The sequence below is a fragment of the Theropithecus gelada genome, chromosome 8 (assembly GCF_003255815.1).
Source record: "Theropithecus gelada isolate Dixy chromosome 8, Tgel_1.0, whole genome shotgun sequence".
NCBI classification, from domain to species: domain Eukaryota; kingdom Metazoa; phylum Chordata; class Mammalia; order Primates; family Cercopithecidae; genus Theropithecus; species Theropithecus gelada.
The window spans coordinates 14,751,098-14,774,163 of NC_037676.1; positions in this window are offsets into that span (position 1 = coordinate 14,751,098).

A 23,066-nucleotide genomic window follows, 5' to 3' on the forward strand; every position below is an offset into this window, starting at 1 on the left:
CTCTTCAGACAATCTAATTTTTCATTAAAAATTTTCCCTTTCCGTAAGTCTAAATAGGTACTATATATTTTTATATAGTTTTATATATAATAATTATAGATTATATAACACAATATTATCTATTAGGTCTTACTCTATGTAAAAACACCTTTAGCAGGGAACCATGTAAGAAATGTTCAGTTCAAGCCAATGATTGATTGAGAACAGAGGTAATGTGTAAGGGGTTGGGACTTTGCATTCATTCTTTCATTTGACTTCACAGCAACTTTGTCATATCACTTCCCTAATTGAGAAGTTAACGTTTAGAGATGTTAAGTTTCTCAAGATCATAGAGTTATGAGTCATCAGAGCTGGTATTTAAACCCAGTCTGATTATAAAATTTGGCAAAATATAGTTTTTTCTTAATCTGAAGTAGTATATGTATTATTAGGGGACTATAAAATCTCCATAAAAACTGGTATACTGAAAACAAACCCAAATATGGGCAAATTCCAGATCATGCGGATAGTTACTTTATTAATAATTATTGTGATGGATCCCAATTACTGCATTTTTGTTGCTTATGGATATATGTGTCTAGAATGAGGTATATGTAAGATTATGTCCAGTGACCAAATAGAGATTCAAAATCAAATAGACAAATGGCTCGAAAGAATTGATTCAGATGTCCTAGGGCTCATTGTGGTAGAGGTATACTGAACTCAAAAGAAGATTTAACATTTTATACTCATTAAGAGGTTTTTTTTGTTTTTTTGTTTTTTTTTTTTGAGATGGAGTCTTGCTTTGTCACCAAACTGTAGTGCAGTGGCGGATCTCGGCTCACTGCAACCTCCGCCTCCAGGGTTCAAGTGATTCTCCTGCCTCAGCCTCCCAAGTAGCTGGGACTACAGGTGCGTGCCACCAAACCCAGCTAATTCTTGCATTTTTACTAGAGATGGAGTTTCACCATGTTTGCTAGGATGATCTCGATCTCTTGACCTTGTGATCCACCTGCCTTGGCCTCCCAAAGTGCTGGGATTATAGGCATGAGCCACCGCATGTGGCTAAGAGGTATTTTTGTATGTCTAAAGTTACAACAGGTTGTTAATCATAATATATAGTTAATATATTATTACTTATTTATTGTATGATATACATATGATAAAGGTTCAGAGATAAAATTTTTCATGTTCTTAATTCAAAGCAATAATAAAGATTTTAATAATGCTGCAATGGACACATATTGCTTTGGGATTATAAAGCATTTACAGAATTATCAAAACATACTTTATTAAAATTGACATTGAAAAATTGCATATTGGTAGAGCTTTTTGTTTGATAATCATAAGTAGAAAACTGTGAAGTTACCAGTAACATTTTATATAGCCTTATTAAACAGAACTTTCCTATATGAGAATTATTGAAGTCAAAAAACAGAAACAGACCAAGGATAATATCAGAATTAAATAGTATCTTCCTTCTATTAAACATATAATAATATTTTGGCTCACCCACACAGTCTTAAATTGGTGGTGTTAGTTAAAATTTTAATATTTTGGTGAGATTTTAAAATTTAACATATGCATTATATTTCAAAAACTTGGTTAAGAACTGTAGGCTCATGGTGTTTAGGTCTAAATTTGTATTTCTCTATTTTAACATAAAATTATAATAAAATAATATATCAACACTTAATAAGGTGTAGAGATCAATATATTTATTTCCTTTTGAGAAACACTGCACAATGCTGTACTGTCTATTTTTTAAAGAAAGTGCGTGGAAGACCTCTAGTTCCAGCTTCAACATCTAAAGAGCTTGGAAGTCATCACTCATATCTCGACACCACGAAAATGGGTGGAGAAACTAAAAATCAATGACGTCTTGGACCCATCAGAGACTGAGGTCTCAAGGAAACCACTGGCCTGAAACCGGGAGAAAGAGGAGATTACAGAGCATCACAGCAGAGATCAGATCACCTGCAGCAGATGCTGGTGGAACCACAAACTGGCAGGAACACCTACGCAGAAATTTGGCAAGAGGCCGAGTATGGACCAGTGTGAGCACTGGAGCCTCCTGGAGGCTGCAGTCTTACAGGAGCCCCTAAACACTTACAGGCTTTACTTCCCGGAATACCACCTGGTTCTCAGTATATACCAAAAAACATTACCTGATGTCCCTGGCAGAGAGAGGGGAAATCTAATGATTTTAAAATATACATAGAGCATTTCCTGTAACAAAGGCCTACTCCCAGCGAAAAGAGTTTATCAGAGCGTTATCTTAGCTAGGCAGCTGAAGGGCAACCATTCAGCTCTCACTCCCTCTAGTCTTCCAGTTCCAGTTCGACTTGACGGAGAAAAATGAAAAAAAAAGAAGTTTAGAAATGCTCATGAAGGTCATAGTCCAGGGACAAGGGCCTACTAAAAGACTGAGATTTAATCATAAGACTGTAGAATGTTTCCCCCCGCCCCCACATCTCACCCCTCCGTCAACAGAGCTCCAGTGTGATAACAGTGGATGACAGCTGAAAGAGATGCAAGGATTTTTTTGAAAGAGAAGTTTGTAGGGGAACCTAAATACAGTAGAGGCAACAAAGAGACCCTACAGGTAATTTCAGCTTCTGACAGCTGCATCTACAGGCAATGTTAGACGCAACCTAGTTCCTAGCTAGATTAATATACAACCTCACACTAAAAGGCAAGTAAGCATATCTAAGACCCTAAAAGTCACACTGTCCTTAGACAGTTAGGGAAGTAGAATGGATAACATATGCCCAAAATACGAATGACTAATTTCCTTGCAAGATCAGCTGTCTCCTGCAAGCAACATTTGACAATTCACCCTTTCCTCGTGATGATGTCTTAACTAAGAAGACACAAAAATGCAAGGAAACAAAAGTGAATATGAGATCACTTTTATGTGCTATTTTAAGAACAGTAATGCACACTGCGCTGTGTTTAGGGAAGTATGGCTTCAGAATTTTAGGAAAGATCCGTGTCGTTTAAATGAGTTTCAAAGTTGTAAAAGTGTCAATTAATTTAAGCCAGAGAAAAATGCATTAAGCAAATTCTTACCCAGAAGTCTGTGAAATCATGATGGAATGTCAGCCTAGGGGCCCAAATGAGAGAACAGAATTTATGCTGTAGCCAAAAGGATTATTGCAAGGTGGATACCATTGACTTTATAGCAATTTCCAATGCTCCATTGTCTTTTATTCTCATAGCAAATCCTCTTCATTTTGCAATGAGAAAATTTAAAGACTCTTCAATAAATTATCTAGGGTTACCTGGCTAGCGACAGAGCATGAACTAGAATGTATGTTCCGTGATGTTCTAAGCCACATGGCTCACGTTGCCTTCATAAACATACATAATTGCTTATTCTACACATCTTCAGTTCCCCTCAAAATATCTCCATAAACTACTGCTTAAAGCTCCAGGATGGCCTTTGTGAAAGGGAAATAGGAACTCAGGAACCCAATTAATTTTGGCAAAAGAAAAAAGCAATTAAGTTGAAAGCTGAATCATGCAAGAAACTGCCATTCATTTTGTTCCTAAGCAGATAGCTAGAGATAAAAGGTTAAATACCTCCACAGGTAGCTATTTTATGTTCACCTTATCTTATGCAAACTATAGATTTACTGAGTGAGAGAGGAATGTATATGATTGATTATTCCCCTACCTGCTCCATTTCTCTTGCAAGATGTGGATTGCCATACCCTCCCTCTTTCTCCTCCAGCCAGCTTTTCCCCTTTAAATATGGAAGTTCTCAAAATCAACTATGGAGAAAGTCACAGACTAGATGGTTTCTGTGACTCTGTGTTCTTTTTTTCCAGGAATGTCCTTAACCTTGGCAAAATAAACATCTAAATTAATTGAGACCAGTCTCCGATACTTTTTGGTTTGCGCCTCCAAAGCTCAAACCTGTCATTTGCTGTTTGTCTTCCTGCAATCCGAGAATACATGTGTTTTTCTCTTTTGCTCCCCAAATCACTTGGGAGAACCACTCATTGGCAAATTCTAACCTGGTGATGAGAACCGTAAAAATGATTGATAGGGACACTCCACTCAAGTGCCTGCACTGAGAGGTGTCACCAAACTTGTTTTGTTTTCTATTATCTACTCTTCAAAAAACAATCATCAAACTTGAACATGGCTTCCAGTAGCTCAAGGCCATATCTCTGGGACCACCCAACCCCGTTTTGAGTTCCTGCCTAGGATAGCTCAGGACTGTCACTGAATTTACTGTTTGTTCTAGCCAGTACCTGACAATAAGTCCCCGGTCTCCTTTAATAGAACATTTTCTAAAAAAGGGCTTACAGTGTCGAATTCTTTCTCTGTCCTTTTCATATGTATATATGTTTCCTATCACCTAGGAGTGTCTTCTTCAATGACTTGGGAGTATTTTTTTGTAAGGACCTGAAAGCCATTCCTTTGAAAAGTAGTCATTAGGAAGGATAAGATTTCTGTCTCCTGGTCTCTGTTGAGGGATAGAACCTTTCTCATTTATCACTCCAGATCCACTCTTCACCCTCCTGTTTCCTCCAAAAGGATGATCTTTTTGGACAGAATCAAATGACTCTCCTGACCTCTGGTTCCTGATTAGGTTTGGCAGACTGGCAGGCTAGCAGGATATTTGTGAGGCGGAGAAGAATGAATCCTCCATATTAATTATCTAAACATGAAATAAATATTTATGGTCTAGGAAGGTTGGGTGACCTCTTAATGAGTTATTTGGCTTATATAATCCAAAAATTTTCAAGTCTGCTGAGTAGAAACCCAATTGTCATTATTGTGGAGATTCATAACATCCTATTTTGAAAACTACATCAGTTCAAAAATCCACTACTTCTTCAATGATCAGCCCCTAGAGAAGCAGCCCAGCAATTTGGCTATTAGGACTGGGGTACAGAGACTAATGCCCTCCTCACAAAGGTGTCCATATCTGAACTCCCAGAATAATATTATATTATAGGGCAAAGGAAAATTAAGATTACATGTGGAATTATGGTTACAATGGGCTCGTTCAGATGACATCAAAATAAGGATGTTATTCTGGATTATACAAGTGAGTCCAATTCAGCCACAAGGATCTTTAAGAGCAGTAGAGGGAGGCAGAGGAGATTCAGAGAAAATAATGTGATGACGGAAGAATGACCAGAAAGATGCAAGGTTGTGGACTTTGATGATGGAAGAAAGAAGACCACAGACCAAAGAATATGGGTGGCCTCTAGAAGCTGGAAAAGGCAGAGAAATAGATTTTCTCCTAGAGTATCCAGAAAGGAATGCAGTCATGTTGACAACTTGATTTTAGCCCAGGGTGACACATTTGGACATGTAACCTGCAGAAATGTAAGATAATTCATTTGTGTTATTTTAAGCCACTAAGTTAGTGCTGCTTTATTATAGCAGCAGAATTGTATTAATTTGCTTGAGTGCCACAACAAAATACCTCAGGCTGAATGGCTTAAAAATCAGAAATTTATATCTCACAATTCCGGAGTCTCAAAGACCGAGAGCAAGGTGTCAGCAGCTCTGGCTTCCCCTGAGACCCCTTCTCCTCGGTTTGCAAATTCCTGCATTCTTTCTGTTTCTTCATGTGGTTGTCACTCTGTGCTGCATGAGTGCCCCTGGTGTGTTTTTTTAATGTGTTCAAATTTCCTCTTCTTATAAGGACACTAGTCAGATTGGATGATGAATAAAATGGCTTCATTTTAGCTTAATTACTTCATTAAAGGTATCATCTTCAAATACACTCAGTCACATCCTGAGGTGTTCAGGGCTAGGATTTGGGGGCCATGTTTCAGCTCATAACAAGGGCTATATTATAAAACCTTCCTTGAAGCCATGTCTAGAGGGCCCCTCGGGGATAAAACAAAGCTACATACTGGGGCTTATTAATAGAAGCTCAGAACTCTGACCATCCTGAGCACTGTGGAAAGTCTTGACCCAACTGCCTAGTAAGTCCAACAGAACTGTAGACCCAACTGGCGGTTATTTCTACAGATATAAACTGCGAACTAAGAAGATATATATTGAATTATTGGCAGCATCCATATTCGTTTCCTGATCTATGGAGTGAAAACTCTTATGGTAGAAGGGCCAAATGGAAGCCACTGAAATGACCCCTTCCCACCAGGATGGTAATCCAAAAACAATATTGTATCTCTGGGAGAACTGGTCACATCAGGGTCACCATCAAATGTTAATGTTGCAAAATTGTGTTTCTGGGGGAATGATATGTGGCTGAAACTCTTAAAATGGGCAACAGTTTGAAAACATCCATTTTCTGTGCCAATGTCCACGAGACAGCATACACTATGTAGAGTCAATAATGTGGTTGACAAGGTGACCTATCTGGTAAAGTCAGTCAGCTTTTGCCATAGCCATCGCATATGGGAAATGGCCACGCAGAGAAGACTGAAGTGGTTCATGGGCTGAACGACGTAGGCTTTTCTCAACAAGCTGATCTGGATACTGGTGCTCCTGAGTTTCCAATATGCAAATAGCAGAGGCTGAAAACTCAGTAAGCTGGTCTGGATACTGGTACTCCTGAGTTTCTAATAGGCAAATAGCAGAGACAAATACTGAAAACTCCTGAGATGGCCCAGCCAGTCATCTGGCAGCACATTGATTACACCTGATCTTTTCCAGGGAGGCATGTTTAATCCTCTATGGAAAAAGCACCGGCTAAAGAGGTGGACTTTCCTTTCCTGCTTCAGTGATGCCCCCAGCACCACAATGAGCGGACACACTGAATATATATTCAACAACGATGCATACCACGCAGTATTGCTTCTGACCAGGAGCACATTTTATAGATGGTTCCAAGTTTAAAAGTTTTAGGAATTAGTTCTGATGGGTCACGTTCGATGAAAGAGCCATCATTAGACCAGTCACTTCTTTTTACAGTTGGGGTTTTATAAGAATGTCAACTCCCTCACACACAAAAATGAATGGCTGGATTGGGAGAAAGATCCCCAGTGCAGGGGAGTACCTCAACATTAATTTTCTGCTCTCCTAATTGTTTCATATTTATCATAGCACTGTTTTTTCTTTTTCATCCATTTGTCTTAACTTTCAAACAATGAAAAATAAATATGTATATTTTCAATATATTTGTAAATAAAAATGTTGCTAATACCTCATACCTCACATTTATATATTTCTTAGCAAATAAATAGTTACTATTAACTTCTTTCTTCCTTTTTTTTTTTTTTTGTATTTTGCTCACACAGATAGACTATTAACACATTTTTTGAACGAAAAGAAATGGAAAGAAACTTTGCATAAATTATCTCATTTCACTCTTTACAATGCAATGAGATATTCTGGGCAAAACAATATCACCCCAGTTTAAAACTGAGGACACCCAGGCTTAGAGAAAGTCACACAAGGCTAAGAACTGAATTTGAATAGAACCCAGGTTGTTTTTCAGTTAGCTTCTTTTCAGCATTCTATTATCTGTGGATATGACAGTGATGACTGATGTGGGCCATAGTCTTTCGACTAAACAACATATGGCCGGGGGCGGTGGCTCACGCCTGTAATCCCAGCACTTTGGGAAGCTGAGGCAGGCAGATCACGAGGTCAGGAGATCGAGACCATCCTGGCTAACATGGTGAGATCCCCCGTCTCTACTAAAACAACAACAACAAAAAAATTAGCCAGGCACAGTGGCGGGCACCTGTAGTCCCAGCTACTCAGGAGGCTGAGGCAGGAGAATGGCGGGAACCCAGGAAGTGGAGCTTGCAGTGAGCTGAGATCGCACCACTGCACTCTAGCCTGGGCAACAGAGTGAGACTCCGTCTCAAAAAAAACAAAAACAAAAACAAAAATAAACAGACAAATCAACAAACAAAATCCATTTGAGATCCTTCCAGTTTTAAATCCCTCCTTGCAAATGCCTTTTGGAGAACAGGGTCCATTTCTCCATCACAAGGCTGACAGCACCAGGGACTCTCTCTCTGTTCCTCCATAACTGCAGTGTAGGCTGTGACCTAGGTCAAGTCAATTACTTAATCCTGCTTGGATTTTGAGTCTTGAAAAAAACAATATGAAGATGTTAAAATAATAGTAATAACAACTCATAGCAATGACCAGAATGAGAGTCCAGCAGAAGATTGGTTATCACACATCCTGTGTTACTCATGCAATTAGCAGCCTCCTTAACTGGAGGAGGCTCTGGGCTTGTGTGCTTAGCATCCTTTGCTTCCTGCATGCCCTTTTCTCTAGCTGGGCTCTTCAGCCTCCCCATTGATTCTCTAAGGGATCAGATATTCTTCCAGCACATTTCTCTGTTGCTTACATTAGCCAGAGTTCTTACAACTATAATACTAATCATACTTAATGTCACCAAAGGGAATCCGACATAGAGAAACCAGAGGATCAAAAGAATACCAATCACTCTTCATTAATTTCCATTGTTCAGGACTGTTTCTGTCTGTCTTTGTTTGTTTCCTTTTTCAATTCAGTTGTTATAGTTCACAACATAGCACTTTACACTATTCCAACGGTAACTCTATACATGGCATGCAATCTCTACCACATCATGGGCGCTACGAATAAACAGATTCTTACATGAAAATGGGTCATGCTCTATTTCTCTTTATCAGATATGTAATGTGGATACGTGATATGCTTTATGATCTTTAGCACTGACCCATTTTAAAGTATTCACTCAATTCTAAGACACTTAGCTGTAAACATCCTCATTTACCAAAGCTATGATAAAAAGAGAAGTTAGAACTTCCTTAATTAGGCTCAGGTGCCCGAACAGATCTGATGGAATCCTGCAGCTCTCTGCAGGACAAGGATGACATCCAAAAAGCTCCCAACTAAAGAGAACAATGAGTACGGTAATGAGGATGAAGGGAAATGGCAAGTTTTTAATCATCAGCCAAAGTGCAGGATACCCTACAAAGGACAGAAAGAAAACATTACCTTTGGAATAATTGTTCAAAGAAGATGATGATTCAGAAAAATAAAAGAAAATGGAACATAAATGGCTCGATTGCATTTTTCTTTGCACTATAAATGGCAATTAAAGTGCTTAATCTTGAGCCTTTTATGATTTAGATATGAATACAAATTATCGTAAGAAAATTCCTTTGCAAGGCAGAAGCTTTTTCAAAATGTAAATTAGTTCTTTCCCGTCTGTCATAATGCTTACAGCGAATTTACACAGCACTTCACATGAAACGATCTAAGAGTCTTCTCTGGCTGTTTTTACAGCATATGGAAGAGATTTGTGTTTATTTGTTCATTTTATTTTGTTTTACAGTAGTGGAGACTAGTGTATCAAATATTCCAGGCTGACTTCAAAATCTATAACAAAAACACTGCATTTCTTAAATTTGTAAAATAACTACTAGCTAAGGCAGATTAAGGAGAATTGTTAGAAAACTGGTTACTGACATGATTATATTTACATCTGTAAATAAACTCCTTGCATCCAAATCCCTGGTTATATTCATATAACATGAAACATGAGCAAGGTAGGGCCTCTACAATCAGCTAGTAAAAAAGTATTTCAATAAAGAAACAGTGTTATTTACATAAGAAACGCATTGTAGCATTTCAGTATTTTCCAGGAACCAAACTTTTTTTTTTTTTTTTTTTTTTGAGACGGAGTCTCGCTCTGTCGCCCGGGCTGGAGTGCAGTGGCCGGATCTCAGCTCACTGCAAGCTCCGCCTCCCGGGTTCACGCCATTCTCCCGCCTCAGCCTCCCGAGTAGCTGGGACTACAGGCGCCCGCCACCTCGCCCGGCTAGTTTTTTTTTGTATTTTTTAGTAGAGATGGGGTTTCACCGTGTTAGCCAGGATGGTCTCGATCTCTTGACCTCGTGATCCGCCCGTCTCGGCCTCCCAAAGTGCTGGGATTACAGGCTTGAGCCACCGCGCCCGGCCCAAACATTTTTATATTTTATAATTCATTCATTTTTATACACAAAGTTTTTATATGAATAACAATGAAGAATCTTAACCCTGGAATTTACTAATTGTGTGACATCTGAAAAGTAAAATCGGGATTGGAAAAGAACCTCTTAGAATTGAGTTCATTAAAAAATATATATATAAATCATGCTTGACCTTTAGTATTCCCTCTATAAATGTATTGTAAAATTGTAAACAGTAAATTAAGGTATTGAAATTTGAAATTATAACACCAACATTTACTTCTCTTCAGTAGTGTTAAAAAATAAATGAGTTTTAAGGAACTCTCAGAAATGTTTTGAAATGTCTTTAAAATGAATCAACTTTATGAGATTCATAGACTGTGAAAAAGAATACTCTTTTGTTCATAAATCACAGGAACTCAAGTCATTTTTTTTTGTTATTTAGTAAAACAAAGTTGTGGAAATGTTATTGGTGCATCTATCATAGGACTGAATAAAATAATTTTATTCTAAAAATACATTTAAGCTTCTCAAAACACCTGAATCAAATGGTGATAAGAACCATTCTAGAAGAATTATGCCCATTTACCCTTGCATTAGCAATTCATAGAAGTAAATAGCTGGTTCCTTAAAGCTTTGTTGTTCTCAAGTTTGGTCTGTTATTTTTAACATTGTCAGATTAATGAGATTGCTTTCACCATTTTTCTTTTCTTTCTTTAAAAGTTTTAAATTATGTTTTTTTGAGACAGGGTCACATTTTGTTGTCCTGGATGGAGTGCAGTGGCAAGATCTTGGCTCACTGCAGCCTCAAGCTCCTGGCCTCAAGCAATCCTCCTGCTTCAGCCACTTGGGTGGCTGGTACTATAGGCAAGCGCCACCACACCTAACTAATTTTTTTAAAAAATTTTTTGTAGAGATGGGGTCTTGCTATTTTGCCTAGGCTAGTCTCAAACTCCTAGCCTCAAGAAACCCTCCTGCCTTGGCCTCCCAAAGTGCTGGGATTACAGGTGTGAGTCACCAGGGCGGTTAATTTTCTTTTCTTTTTGATATGTTTTACACATTCATCTGATTATAAGTACAGTTAATCTTATTTTCTTAGTGCATTTGTCATCTATGTTTATTTTGTGAATAGCTTTCCCATGTATAATCTCATCAATCAGGCTAGTTTTTCTTTTTCCTCGTTACTTTTATGAGAATTTGTAAGCCAAAGATTTTGACTCTTATTTCCTTTTTTTTTTTTTTTTTTTTGTTTTTGTTTTTTTTTTTTTTGTTGTTTTTTAATAATAAAATTTTTTAAAAAATCTTTGAACTCAGATCTATCAATCTTCTATGGTTTTATTTCGTGTTTTTTTTTTTTTTTTTTTTTGAAAGGATCTTTTCTAATTCAGTATCATATAAACAATGTTTTAGTAAGAAAAATTAAAAGAAAAAAACAGAGTGACAGAAAATACTTGTAATATGCCTAATGTGAAAAGGCCTAGTATCCAGACTATATAAAATATTTCTAAAAATAATTACCTAGTAATAGAAGATATAGTAATTCAGTAATTTTGCATCTAGGTAAGTACCTCAAAGAAATTTTTGCACATATGTACCAAGAAATATGTACCACAATCTTCAAAGAAATGTTCATTACAACCTTATTGGAAACAACCCAACTACCACTTAAGAATAAAATTAAAATATATTGTAGTACACTGATTCATACAATGATTGATCTCATTAGGAATTATATGTATATTATATCTATATGCTATATATGCTTGTTTAGACTTGAGAACCTATATGTGTGTGTGTGCGTGTGTGTATCTAGCTATCTATTTATCTATCTATCTATCTATCATTTTCGTTTGCGGTCTTACTCTATCGCCCAGACTGGAGTGCAGTGGCATGACCATGGCTCACTGTAGCCTCAACCTCCCTGGACTCAGGGGATCCTTCTGCCACGGCCTCTCAAGTAGCTGGAACTACGGGTATGCACCACTGTGCCTGGTTAATTTTTGTTTTCTTTGTTTGTAGAGACAGGGTTTTGCCATGTTACCTAAACTGGTCTTGAACTCCTGGGCTTAAGTTATCCAACTGCCTTGACCTCCTAAAGTGCTGGGATTACAGGCAACCGTGAGCAATTATTTTAGTAAAAACAGCATTTCATGAAAAAGTCATGAGTTTAGTTCACAATTTAAACTATTGCACAGTGGCTACTGTGACAGTTTATTGCCACTGCATTGATTCATGTTAAGTCACAAGCAATGTTACCTGCTTTTTACTTTGCAACATCCATGCAAATGAAACAAAAAAGTCAAATAGCATTATAGTATTATAATAAAAACAGTTCTGACCTGTGGACCCCCTGAAAAAGATTTGAGAACACAAGAGATCAGCAGACCACACTTTGAGGATTACTGTTTCAGTGTATTGTTTTAATGGGATATTACTCAGCAATGAAAATGTGCAAAATAAAGATGTAGAAAACAGTGTAACTCAATCTCCCAGCTATAATTTTGAAAAAAAAGAAGCAATGCTTACAAAACACATGCTGTTGAAAGTAAAACTGTTTAGCGATGCATAGATGTGATAAAGCCAAAGAAACACTGAAGTACGTGCTTATCACAAAAGTCATGCCAGTAGTTACCGCCTGCGAAGGGATGGTTCTGTAACTGGGGAAGAGCAGATGATGAGTTTCTGGGAGAACAACTATTTCTGCTGATCTATTTCTGGATCTGAGTGGTTCCACAGTTGTTTATTTCACAAAAATTTCTTAAACTGTACACACCACTTCATTTACCTTTCTGTATTGATATCACATGTCAAAATTAGGTAACAAAATTGAATTAGCATGTATTCTAGTGCATTTGTATTTCTTATCTTGGTTAATGCACAGGAAGGGTCTAGTTTTTCTTCCACAAATGATAGTCAGATTCTCCCCTATCCCTTATTAAATGTTTTATTTTTTCCCTAGAGATTTGAAAAGCCACATGAGAAGACAATGTTTATGTTTTTTATAACCCTTCTCTTTTCTATATCCCTGTGTAACCCTCACTGTGTGTGGAATAAAATTGCTTCTACTTATGACACTCACTTTATTTGATTTTTTTTTTTTTTTTTTTTTTGCCTGGCAAGTTATTGCTTAATTTGTTTCACCTATTATGAATTCTATGGGTCACCATTCTCCTTCTCTTTTCCAAAGATAGCATAATGAGGTGCCCTTAACCATCTGCCCTGTAATTTGCATGCCTGAGAAAGAAGCTTACTTTTAAACCCTTCTCTAGTGACAGAATCCAAAGATCATGAGAAGGCACATCAGTTCAAGAAAAGGTACTATACACTGTTGGTGTTTGAGGCTTGACTACTTGAAAAAATCACCTGAAGGTTCAGAATATGTACTAATTTGCAATTTAGCTGAGAAAGAAATTTAGATGACACATGCTGTGAAGTTGGTGTATAGGAACATCACTTAGCTAGAGAGAACCTAACGGATCACACACCATCATCATTGCACCATCATCAATGAGACTCTATTATTCAGCCATACACAGAGAAACTTCTAAATATTTTCTCCATTTTATTGAACACGAACTCTGAAAAGAATGTAATCCTCAGGAGCTGATAAGGAAAAGGGACTCAGGACACATACAATTAAAAACTTAGATAATAGCACAAAAAATATTTTAACAAATGTTAAATTACAAATGTTAATTAAAGATAAAAGGTAGTACACACTTTGGGAGACGAAGGTGGGTAGATTACCTGAGGTCAGGAGTTCGAGACCAGCGTGGCCAACATGGTGAAACCCCGTCTCTACTTAAAATACAAAAATTAGCCAGGCGTGGTGATGAGTACCTGTAATCCCAGTTACATGGGAGGGTGAGGCAGGAGAATTGTAGAGGTTGCAGTGAGCCGAGATTGAGCCACTGCACTCTAGCCTGGGCGACAAGATTGAAACTCCATCTTAAAAAAAGGAAAAAGATAGTACAGACTGTTTTCGGTATAGATTTTTAAACCTTATGATTTTTGGTAAAAATCCATGTGGGCATTACTGCTAGAAAGGGAAATTTCATTTCAGGGAAGAAAAACAATCTATTTCCCTAATTATGAGAGTTCCTAGGTGACTTGGTAAGTTTAAATCCAAGTCTAACAGCATGACTTTTCCTCTCATTTAGAAATTGAGGGTAGAGACTGGACCTTGTAATTTTCCTAACACTGTTTTCCTTTTGAACAGTAATAGATTCAGAATGTATTAGGTTGAACTATACACGATTGGAGCTTATGTGAAAAAAAGTTTCCTAAATGATTAGCATATATTTATTGCTTTCCAGATATTAATGACATCCATTAGTTAATTTGTTCATGCATGCAGCCCTGACTGTGTTCATTCATTTGTGACAATCAAATTAGAAAACATATAAAGGCCCTTAGCAAACTAAAATAGTACACAAATATGTATGCTATTATTATATCTATTTCTACATAATTAATACCTATATGGTTAATGCCAGGTTAGTTGACACAGGAAAAGCTATGAAGAGGTGACTGATAATTTGGTCAGAGCAAACATGGCTAGTTATGGACGCTTACATCACAGGCAGAATTGCTGTAGCTGAGAAGGACAGAATGAAAGCAGGGAAGTAAGCATGTAAAGACAGCGAGTTGGAGAACATTTGATTTAGAAATAAGGCTGTGAAAAGAATGCAATAATTAAATCTGAGAAGGCTACTATGAGGATTCAGGAAAGAAATCATTAAAATATTAGGAGGAAAATAAAAGTTTTCAGAAATGTAGCGTTTGCTGTGAAAAAGTCACATATTGTGGTTCTGGAGTAAGCCAGGTAAATGTGGGTCTCTGATATTCACTCAAAACATTTTCTTCAAAAAAACAAAAAACAAACAAAAAAAACCCCAATACTTTCTGGATATATAAAAAAGTCACTAAATTATTTAATAGTTTGTCACCATAGGATCTATAGTACATGTGAAAAAATACATTCTAAACAAAAAAAGTGAATTATCTTGTTTAAAATTGCACAATTTTGAAATAGATTCTGACTAAATAATCATTTGGTAATCTTTTGACACTAAAATTTTAGATGATGCTGAGAATAAGCTCAGCTAGAACTACAGAGTCTTCAAATTGACAAAATGTCAATGTTAATAAATCAGGAGGTAAGCAAAAATGGTTATAATTACTATGAGGTAACATCTGTATCAGGGTTGAAGCTAGTAAACTCTTAGTCTTTCCAAAAATAGAATATTCTTAGTATTTTAAGTTTCTGTTGAGCTATCAGACACATAATTTTTGAAAACTTTTCTGAGTGGAGCACAAATAGAATCAAACTGTATCCAATTTTAACTCCTATCATAAGCCATGAATGTAGCTTAGAAGCATAAGAATATACTTTGTATTCTTGTTAGATTTTAAAAGAGAGAAATAAGATGTTTAAGGGAAGTATTTTAACGGTTAACCCAACCTCTGTTCTAGAGGTGAATTTTCTTTTCCTGCCATCCATTTTTTAATAATATTGATTCCTTCTGTTGTCTGATGAATGTAGTCATCTCAAGTCTTACAAGGGTGGGTTGTAAATCCAACAAACTGAAAAACTGCTGACTTTGAGCTAGGGAGCAATAAAGTTAATAGCCGTGTATTCTAAATTTGACATAATGATGTGCATCACTCTCAGAAATAAATATAAAGTTTCTTAAATCAGAGCGTAAGAAGTAACCAGATTTGGCATGCACACCAATCTAAGCAGAGTCATAGACAGGGGAACAACACAATTGTACCATCCATAAACAAAAAATATATATAATACTGACATTATAACATACACATTTTATAGTCTTTCCAGATGGAATAAGAACTGTTTAACAATGATTTTAAATACAGTAGCATGATTATCAGCATTAAGATATAGAAGTTTCAACTTTGGAATGAAAAGAGTGAAAACTTTTCATTATTCGACATAAAATAAATGGTCCTTCTCATGATTAGTTATCTTTACCCTCAACTATTCTTTTATATATGTATTTTTTAAACATGATCTTACTGTATTTCAGTCTGGAGTGCAGTAGTGCTATTTCTGCTCGCCGCAGCCTCATCCTCCTGGGCTCAAGTGATTCTCCTGCCTCAGCCTCCTAAATAGCTGGGACCACAGGCGTGTTCCACTCAGTCCAGCTAATTTTTGTAATTTGTAGAGATATGGTCTCCGTATGTTGCCCAGCATGGTCTCAAACGCCGGGGCTCAAGCTTTCTACCCACCTTGGCCTCCCAAAGTCCTGGGATTAGAAGTTTGAGCCACTGCACCTGGCTCAAATACTCTTAAACCTAAGTAATCCAGCTGTACTCTTGTTTCAATATCACATTTCAAGTAGTCATTTAAGTCTTAAAGGGCTGGAAACTTCTAAATTGCTTTTTTCACATTTCACTGATGCCTTTCAAAAATCTGGGATACCTATGTGCAACTTAACTATATTTGCATATGAATTCCTCTGATTTGGGAATGCTATTCATAAATAATTGTCACGCTGTCATTTTAAAAAACAACCACTCAGGTGTACACATTCTAGACATAAATGCATAAAGTTTTAAAATGTGGTCCTATAATATTTCAGAGGGTATATCTTCATTTAAAAATGTTTGACGGACAACATGGGACACAGATTAAGATTCAGTAGTTGGAATTGAGAATGAAAGAATTTGTCAGAAGTTTACCTAAGACCAATTATAAATTATTATACCTTGTAGGCAATCCACCACTTGGTCTTTAAATTTTCTCCAAGTGTTGGTTCCTCTTCTTCCTGACAATCCAGGAGGCAAAGTTTAACAATTAGAACTACTTGATCACAGGTTCACCAAACTTTTCATTATCTTTTGAGTGTGCTGTCCTTCAAATCTCCAATTTTCATCAAACCTGTGATGTAACTTTTGGTTTCTACTCCAGAGCTGCCAGTGAAGGACATGTGAGATGCTACAGGGTCTGCACTACAAATTTATTATTTCCAATGTGATTAAGGCCCCTTAACAGGCCAATATCTTTACTTGTTATTTATCCCTTCAGTATCTAATCTAAGCTATTTAGTAATCTCTTCAAGCTCCAATTGAACTTCCCTTTTCCTTTACACTCAGCAAAATATCAAATTTCATGCCTTCCTGAGAAAAACGAGATGAAGAAACTTGACTTTCCTCCAGATATGGACTCAAACATGCACACTTCCCTAGATACGCTTTCGTCAGGCTTGCCACTAATGCCAGAGGGTGACTTTATCCCTACAACCCCTGCTGTTCAGAGATAAAAACATATTCCCTTCTGACCTGAATTCTACCTTTCTGTAGCCTCATAAGTCTTTCCAATCAACTGTGCTTTCTTTTTTGATTTTTTTTTTTCCGTTTTCTACTTCTTCCAGCACCTTCTCCTTGGTTTATGAAAATGTCTTCATAAAAGCAAATAAATATTTTAAAATTAAAATGTCTTTAGTTGACATTCTCCTCAATCTATTTCATTCCTTTTCCTTTTCATTCTTACCACCGCATGATTTCTCAATCAATTGCAATGTGCCTTCATCCTTATCATCAGAGAAAACGTTCTAAAGTCACCACTGAGCCTAAAATCACTTATTAAAAATTTCTCCTCCTTTAACTTGTTTCTCTCCCATACCATTGAATCTTCTTTCTCAGCCAATTTCATTAACTATTTTTTGGTTTATTTTTTGCTTTACTTTTCACAAAATGCTCTCTACCTATGCAAGTTCAGGGATTTCGTGATTCTTAAAAGCACTTCCATAAAAAAGGCCTTCATTCATGTCTCTGGGTCCAGAGTTCACACACTACTTTGACCGTATAAGTTGAAATTCACATACATATTTTTTTCTGGATATTTTCACCTTTCAATTTCCTGAAAGTATTTTAAATTTAACATTTACAAAACTTTAAGTCGTTCAAATACAAAATGTTGGAAAAAGTAATCTCTCTCCTTCTGAAAATCAAGGGAAAACAACTTCATAAAATGATGACTGCACCTTTGACAAAATAAGAAAACAATCATAGCTCCTAATTACAATCTCTAAAGATAGGATTGTGAATTTTAGTAAAATTTTTCCTTGATGGAGAGAAGGCACACACAATTACTAACTCAGAAAGTTACCCCAAAATAGACATCATATCATGAGCTCCATCAGAATTCCCTCACTTGGAAAAAAGAATCTGACTGAGTAGTTATGCTGCTTGCCACATGTTAGATCTTTATTTTGTATTACTAACTTGAAACGTGAGAAACAGAGGAATAATTTTTATGTAAAGCAGGCTGCTGGAATAGGATAATGGAGACTATGGGACCAAAACTATAATATAAACAACACAGTCTCCTCGATCTTGCAAGGAATAAAAATAATAAACAATAACCTGAGTAACATAGCAAGTCCTGATTTCTACTGAAAAAAAAAAAAAATTGCCAGGTGTGGTGATGTACACCTACAGTTCCACCTACTTGGGAGCCTGAGGCAGGAGGATTGCTTGAGCCCAGGAGTGGAAGGCTGCAGTGAGTCATGATCATGCCACTGCACTCCAGCCTAGGTGACAGAGAGAGACTTTCTTAATTAAAAGAATAAAATAAATAAAAAATAATGTGAGGGATCAGTTAGAGTGTTGGGAAAAACTACAGAGAGAGGATGCAAACCTCCTAAAGGTGGGAAGGTTCTGCAAAGCCCCGGGGAAGAATAATTGAAGGCAGTTGTTCTATAACCCTGAGGCAGAGGGCAAGGAGCAGGTACAAGGGAGTATTGTGGGGATTTATCTTAAACAGGTTTGTTAACTTATGTTGACCATGAACTGACCTTTGATCATCCCGAGGGCATGACATTCCCTGAAAGGGGAACAATGAATGTTAATTACCTACAGGTTGTGTGGGCTCCAGATTTTCGGCATTGTGCCTGCACTGAATAAAAAGCAAGCTCTCGTGGCTGCTGCTACTGGGGCTGCTGCTCTCTGGCCACTGGAGCTCGGCAGTCACCTAGTTGCTCTTATACTGCATACCTATGTCTGAGTACTCATGTCATCCGTCGAGCAGGGTCTGTGGAAGATACCCCACAAAATAAAAAGAATAAATATAGTGCTGTGATTTGAATGTCTCCTCCAGATCTCACGTTAGAATTTAATTGCCAGTGTACCATTGTTAACAAGTGGAGCCTTTCAGAAATGATTAAGTCATGAAGGCTCTATCCCCATGAATGAATTAATGCTGTTACCATGGAAGTTTAGCCCCACTTTTCTCTTTGTCTCTCACATGTTTTCTTGCCATGCGATACTTCCGCTGTGGAATGACCCTTGCCAGGTGTCAGTACCATAGTCTTGGACTTCCCAGCTCCAGAACTGTGAGCGAAATGAACTTCTATTATTTATAAGTTACCCAATTTGTGATATTCTCTTACAGCCAAAAAAAAAAAAAAAAAAATTGTACTAAGACACATGGAAAGACAGAGCTTTAGTTAAAGCCACGGAGGTTTAGTAAAACTAAACTAATGCAAAGTGATACCTAAACTGATTGTTGTTAAATTTAGAGAACACAGAATGAAGCATATGAGATATAAAGGGCACTTCACTCTCCTGACCCCTGCTTCATTCCATCTTTTAATAAATATTTAATATAAAAATCCCCCATTCAATGATAAGTTATATCTGGAAGGCGTTCAACATGGATGCATGTGAGGACTACAAGAAAAAGCACTGATAGAACCATGGAAACAAATGGCAAATGAATATGTAAAAAATTCATGAGAAAATGGGTGAATATTATGAATAAGCATTACTCCAACAAATCAAATAAATTAAAGAAAACCTGTTAGCTGAAACAAAAGCTCAAACAAGAGACATAAAACCTCAAAGAGGAGAGTTATTTTAAACAACAAATAGTAATCTGCCATAAATCAATGAGAAAATGATTTAAAAATCAAGGCTATTCTAGAACAGAGGAGAAATATGAACACATTCCACAGATAGCACAGTTAATCACAGGAAGAAGAATTTGGTCAAAATAAGTGAGTGAAGAGCAAGGAGTTAAAACTATACACAACATAGACATAATTAGTATCCTAACAAGTAAAACAATAGAACAAATCAAATGGCCAAAACATTCAGTCTTTTGAAATTAAAAATAGAAATCTATAGTTTGTAATGTTCATTTCCAGAGGAAGTATTGAATAAAAAATGAATGTCAATGAAGATCAACATAGTTAATTACTGGTAATGGTAATTAACTATAAAAGTAGCAATCCTATAGGATACCCAGTTGAAAAATCAAGTCACGTATTAAAGAGTTTTACTTTCCCCTTAACAAATTTTCCACTTCCCCTTTAACGCTAAAATAACAGTAATGTCTTCGGAGTCCCCAGTGAAATTACTGTGACTCAATGATTTTTTTACTCTTCCTAGTTGTTACTAGTTGTAAAGGAGACAGATATTTTCACAAAGGCAGAAATTCAAGAACCCTGAGATATGTATAATTAGAAAAATACCTGTGCCCCTACAAAATGCCCTAACTGAAGGGGACATAAGGTAAAAGTTGTAAAACTTCTCATAACTAACTAAAACAAAACAAAAATCTATACCACTGAGAACATAAATTCTACAAATCCCTTATTTCTCTATTTGCCTTTACAACCATAATAATTCTTTTATTTATTTATTTATTTTGAAATGGAGTCTCGCTCTGACGCCCAGGCTGGAGTGCAGTGGCGCGATCTCAGCTCACTGCCAGCTCCGCCTCCTGGGTTCACGCCATTCTCCTGCCTCAGCTTCCCGAGTAGCTGGGACTACAGGCACCTGCCACCATGCCCAGCTAATTTTCTGTATTTCCAGTAGAGACAGGGTTTCACTGTGTTAGCCAGAAGGTCTCGGTCTCCTGACCTCGTGATCCGCCCGCCTCCGCCTCCCAAAGTGCTGGGATTACAGGTGTGAGCCACCACACCCAACTTACAACCATAATAATTCTTTAAGAGCAGTCTTTATAGTCATACTCCAGTTTCTGTAATCATATACTTTTTAAAAACCCATACTTATTAGATATAAATTACATACTAGAAAATTCCCATTTTAAATATTTATCTGATTTTTAATAAATTTACTGTATTGTGTAACCATCACCACAATCTAGTTTTAGAACATTTCTGTTACCTCTCTGTAACTCTAACTGCTGGTTTACAGTTAATTCTCATTCCCAGCAACCAATAGTCAATTTTCTGTCTCTATAGATTTGTCCTTTCTGGTTTTTTTTTTTAAAGTTTTATTTTAAGTTCAGGGATACATGTGCAAGTTTGTTACAGAGGTAAACTTGTGTCCTGGGGGTTTGTTGTACAGATCATTTCATCATCCATGTATTAAGCCTAATATCTCCTAGTTGTCTTTCCTGATCCTCTCTCTCCTCTTATCCTCCATTCTCCAGTGGGCCCCAGTGTGTGTTGCTTCCCTCTATGTGTCCACGTGTTCTCATCATTTAGCTCCCATTTATAAGTGAGAACATGTAGTATTTGGTTTTCTGTTCCTGCATTAGTTTGCTAAGGATAATGTCCTCTGGGAATAGTGTTGCAATGAACATACGTGTGCATATGTCTTTATAACTGAATAATTTATATTCCTTTCAGTATATACTCAGTAATGGAATCTTTGGGTTGAATGTTATTTCTGTCTCTAGGTCTTTGAGGAATTGCCACAGCGTCCTCTACAATAGTTTAACTAATTTATACTCCCACCAACAGTGTAAAAGTGTTCCTTTTTCTCCAAAACCTTGCCAGCATCTGTTATTTTTTTACTTTTTAGTAGTAGTCATTCTGACTGGTGTGAGATGGTATCTCATTGTGGTTTTTATTTGTATTTCAAATAATCAGTGATGTTGATCTGTTTTTTTGTATGATGTTGGCTACACATGTCTTCTTTTGAGAAGTGTCTGTTCATGTCCTTTATGCCCTCCTTAATGGGGTTGTTTGGTTTTCTTCTTGCTTTTTTTTTTTTATTGTTTAAGTTCCTCATAGATGCTTGATATTAGACCTTTGTCAGATGCATAGTTTGCAAAAATTGTTTTCCCATCCTGTAGGTTGTCTGTTCACTCTGATGATAGTTTATTTTGCTGTGCAGAAGCTCCTTAGTTTAATTAGATCCCATTTGTCAATTTTTGCTTTTTTCGCAATTGGTTTTGGAATCTTCCTCATGAAATCTTTGACCATATCTATGTCCTAAACGGTATTGCCTAGGTTTGTTTCTAGGTTTTTTTTTATAGTTTTGAGTTTTACATTTAAGTCTTTAAGCTGTCTTCATGTAATTTTTGTACATAATGTAAGAAAGGGGTCCAGTTTCAATTTTCTGCACATGACTTGCCAGTTATCACAGCACCATTTATTTTCCCATTGCTTATTTTTGTCAGTTTTCTTGAAGACCAGATAGTTGTAGGTGTGTAGTTGTATTTCTGTGTTCTCTATTCTGTTCCATTGGTTTACGTGTTTGTTCTTATACCAGTACCATGCTGTTTTGGTTACTGTAGCCCTGTTAAATAGTTTAGGTCAGGTATTGTGATGTCTCTAGCTTTATTCTTTTTGCTTAGAATTACCTTGAATAAATTTTAAATAAATTTTAAAATGATTTTTTTTCTATTTCTGTGAAGAATGTCAATGGTAGTTTAAAGGGAATAACTTGAATCTATAAATTGCTTTGGGCAATATGGCCATTTTCACAATATTGATTTTTCCTATACATGAGCATGGAATGTTTTTCTATTTGTTTGTATCATCTATGATTTATTTGAGTAGTGGTTTGTAGTTCTCCTTATAGAAGTCCTTCACTTCCCTTGTTAGCTGTGTTCCTAGGTATTTTATTCTTTTTGTGGCAATTGTGAATGTGAGTTAATTCATGATTTGGATCTGAGTTTGACTGTTGTTGGTGTATAGGAATGCTAGCGAGTTTCTTACATTGATTTTGTATTCTGAGACTTTGCTGAAGTTGCTTATCAGCTTAAGCAGCTTTGGGGCTGAGATGAGATGATGGGGTTTTCTAGATATAGGATCATGTTATCTGCAAACAAGGATAGTTTGACTTCCTCTCTTCCTATTTGAATACCTTTATTTCTTTCTCTTGCTTGATTGCCCTGGTCAGAACTTCTGATACTGTGTTGAAAGGAGTGGTGAGAAACGGCATCTTTGTCTCATGCCTGTTTTCAAG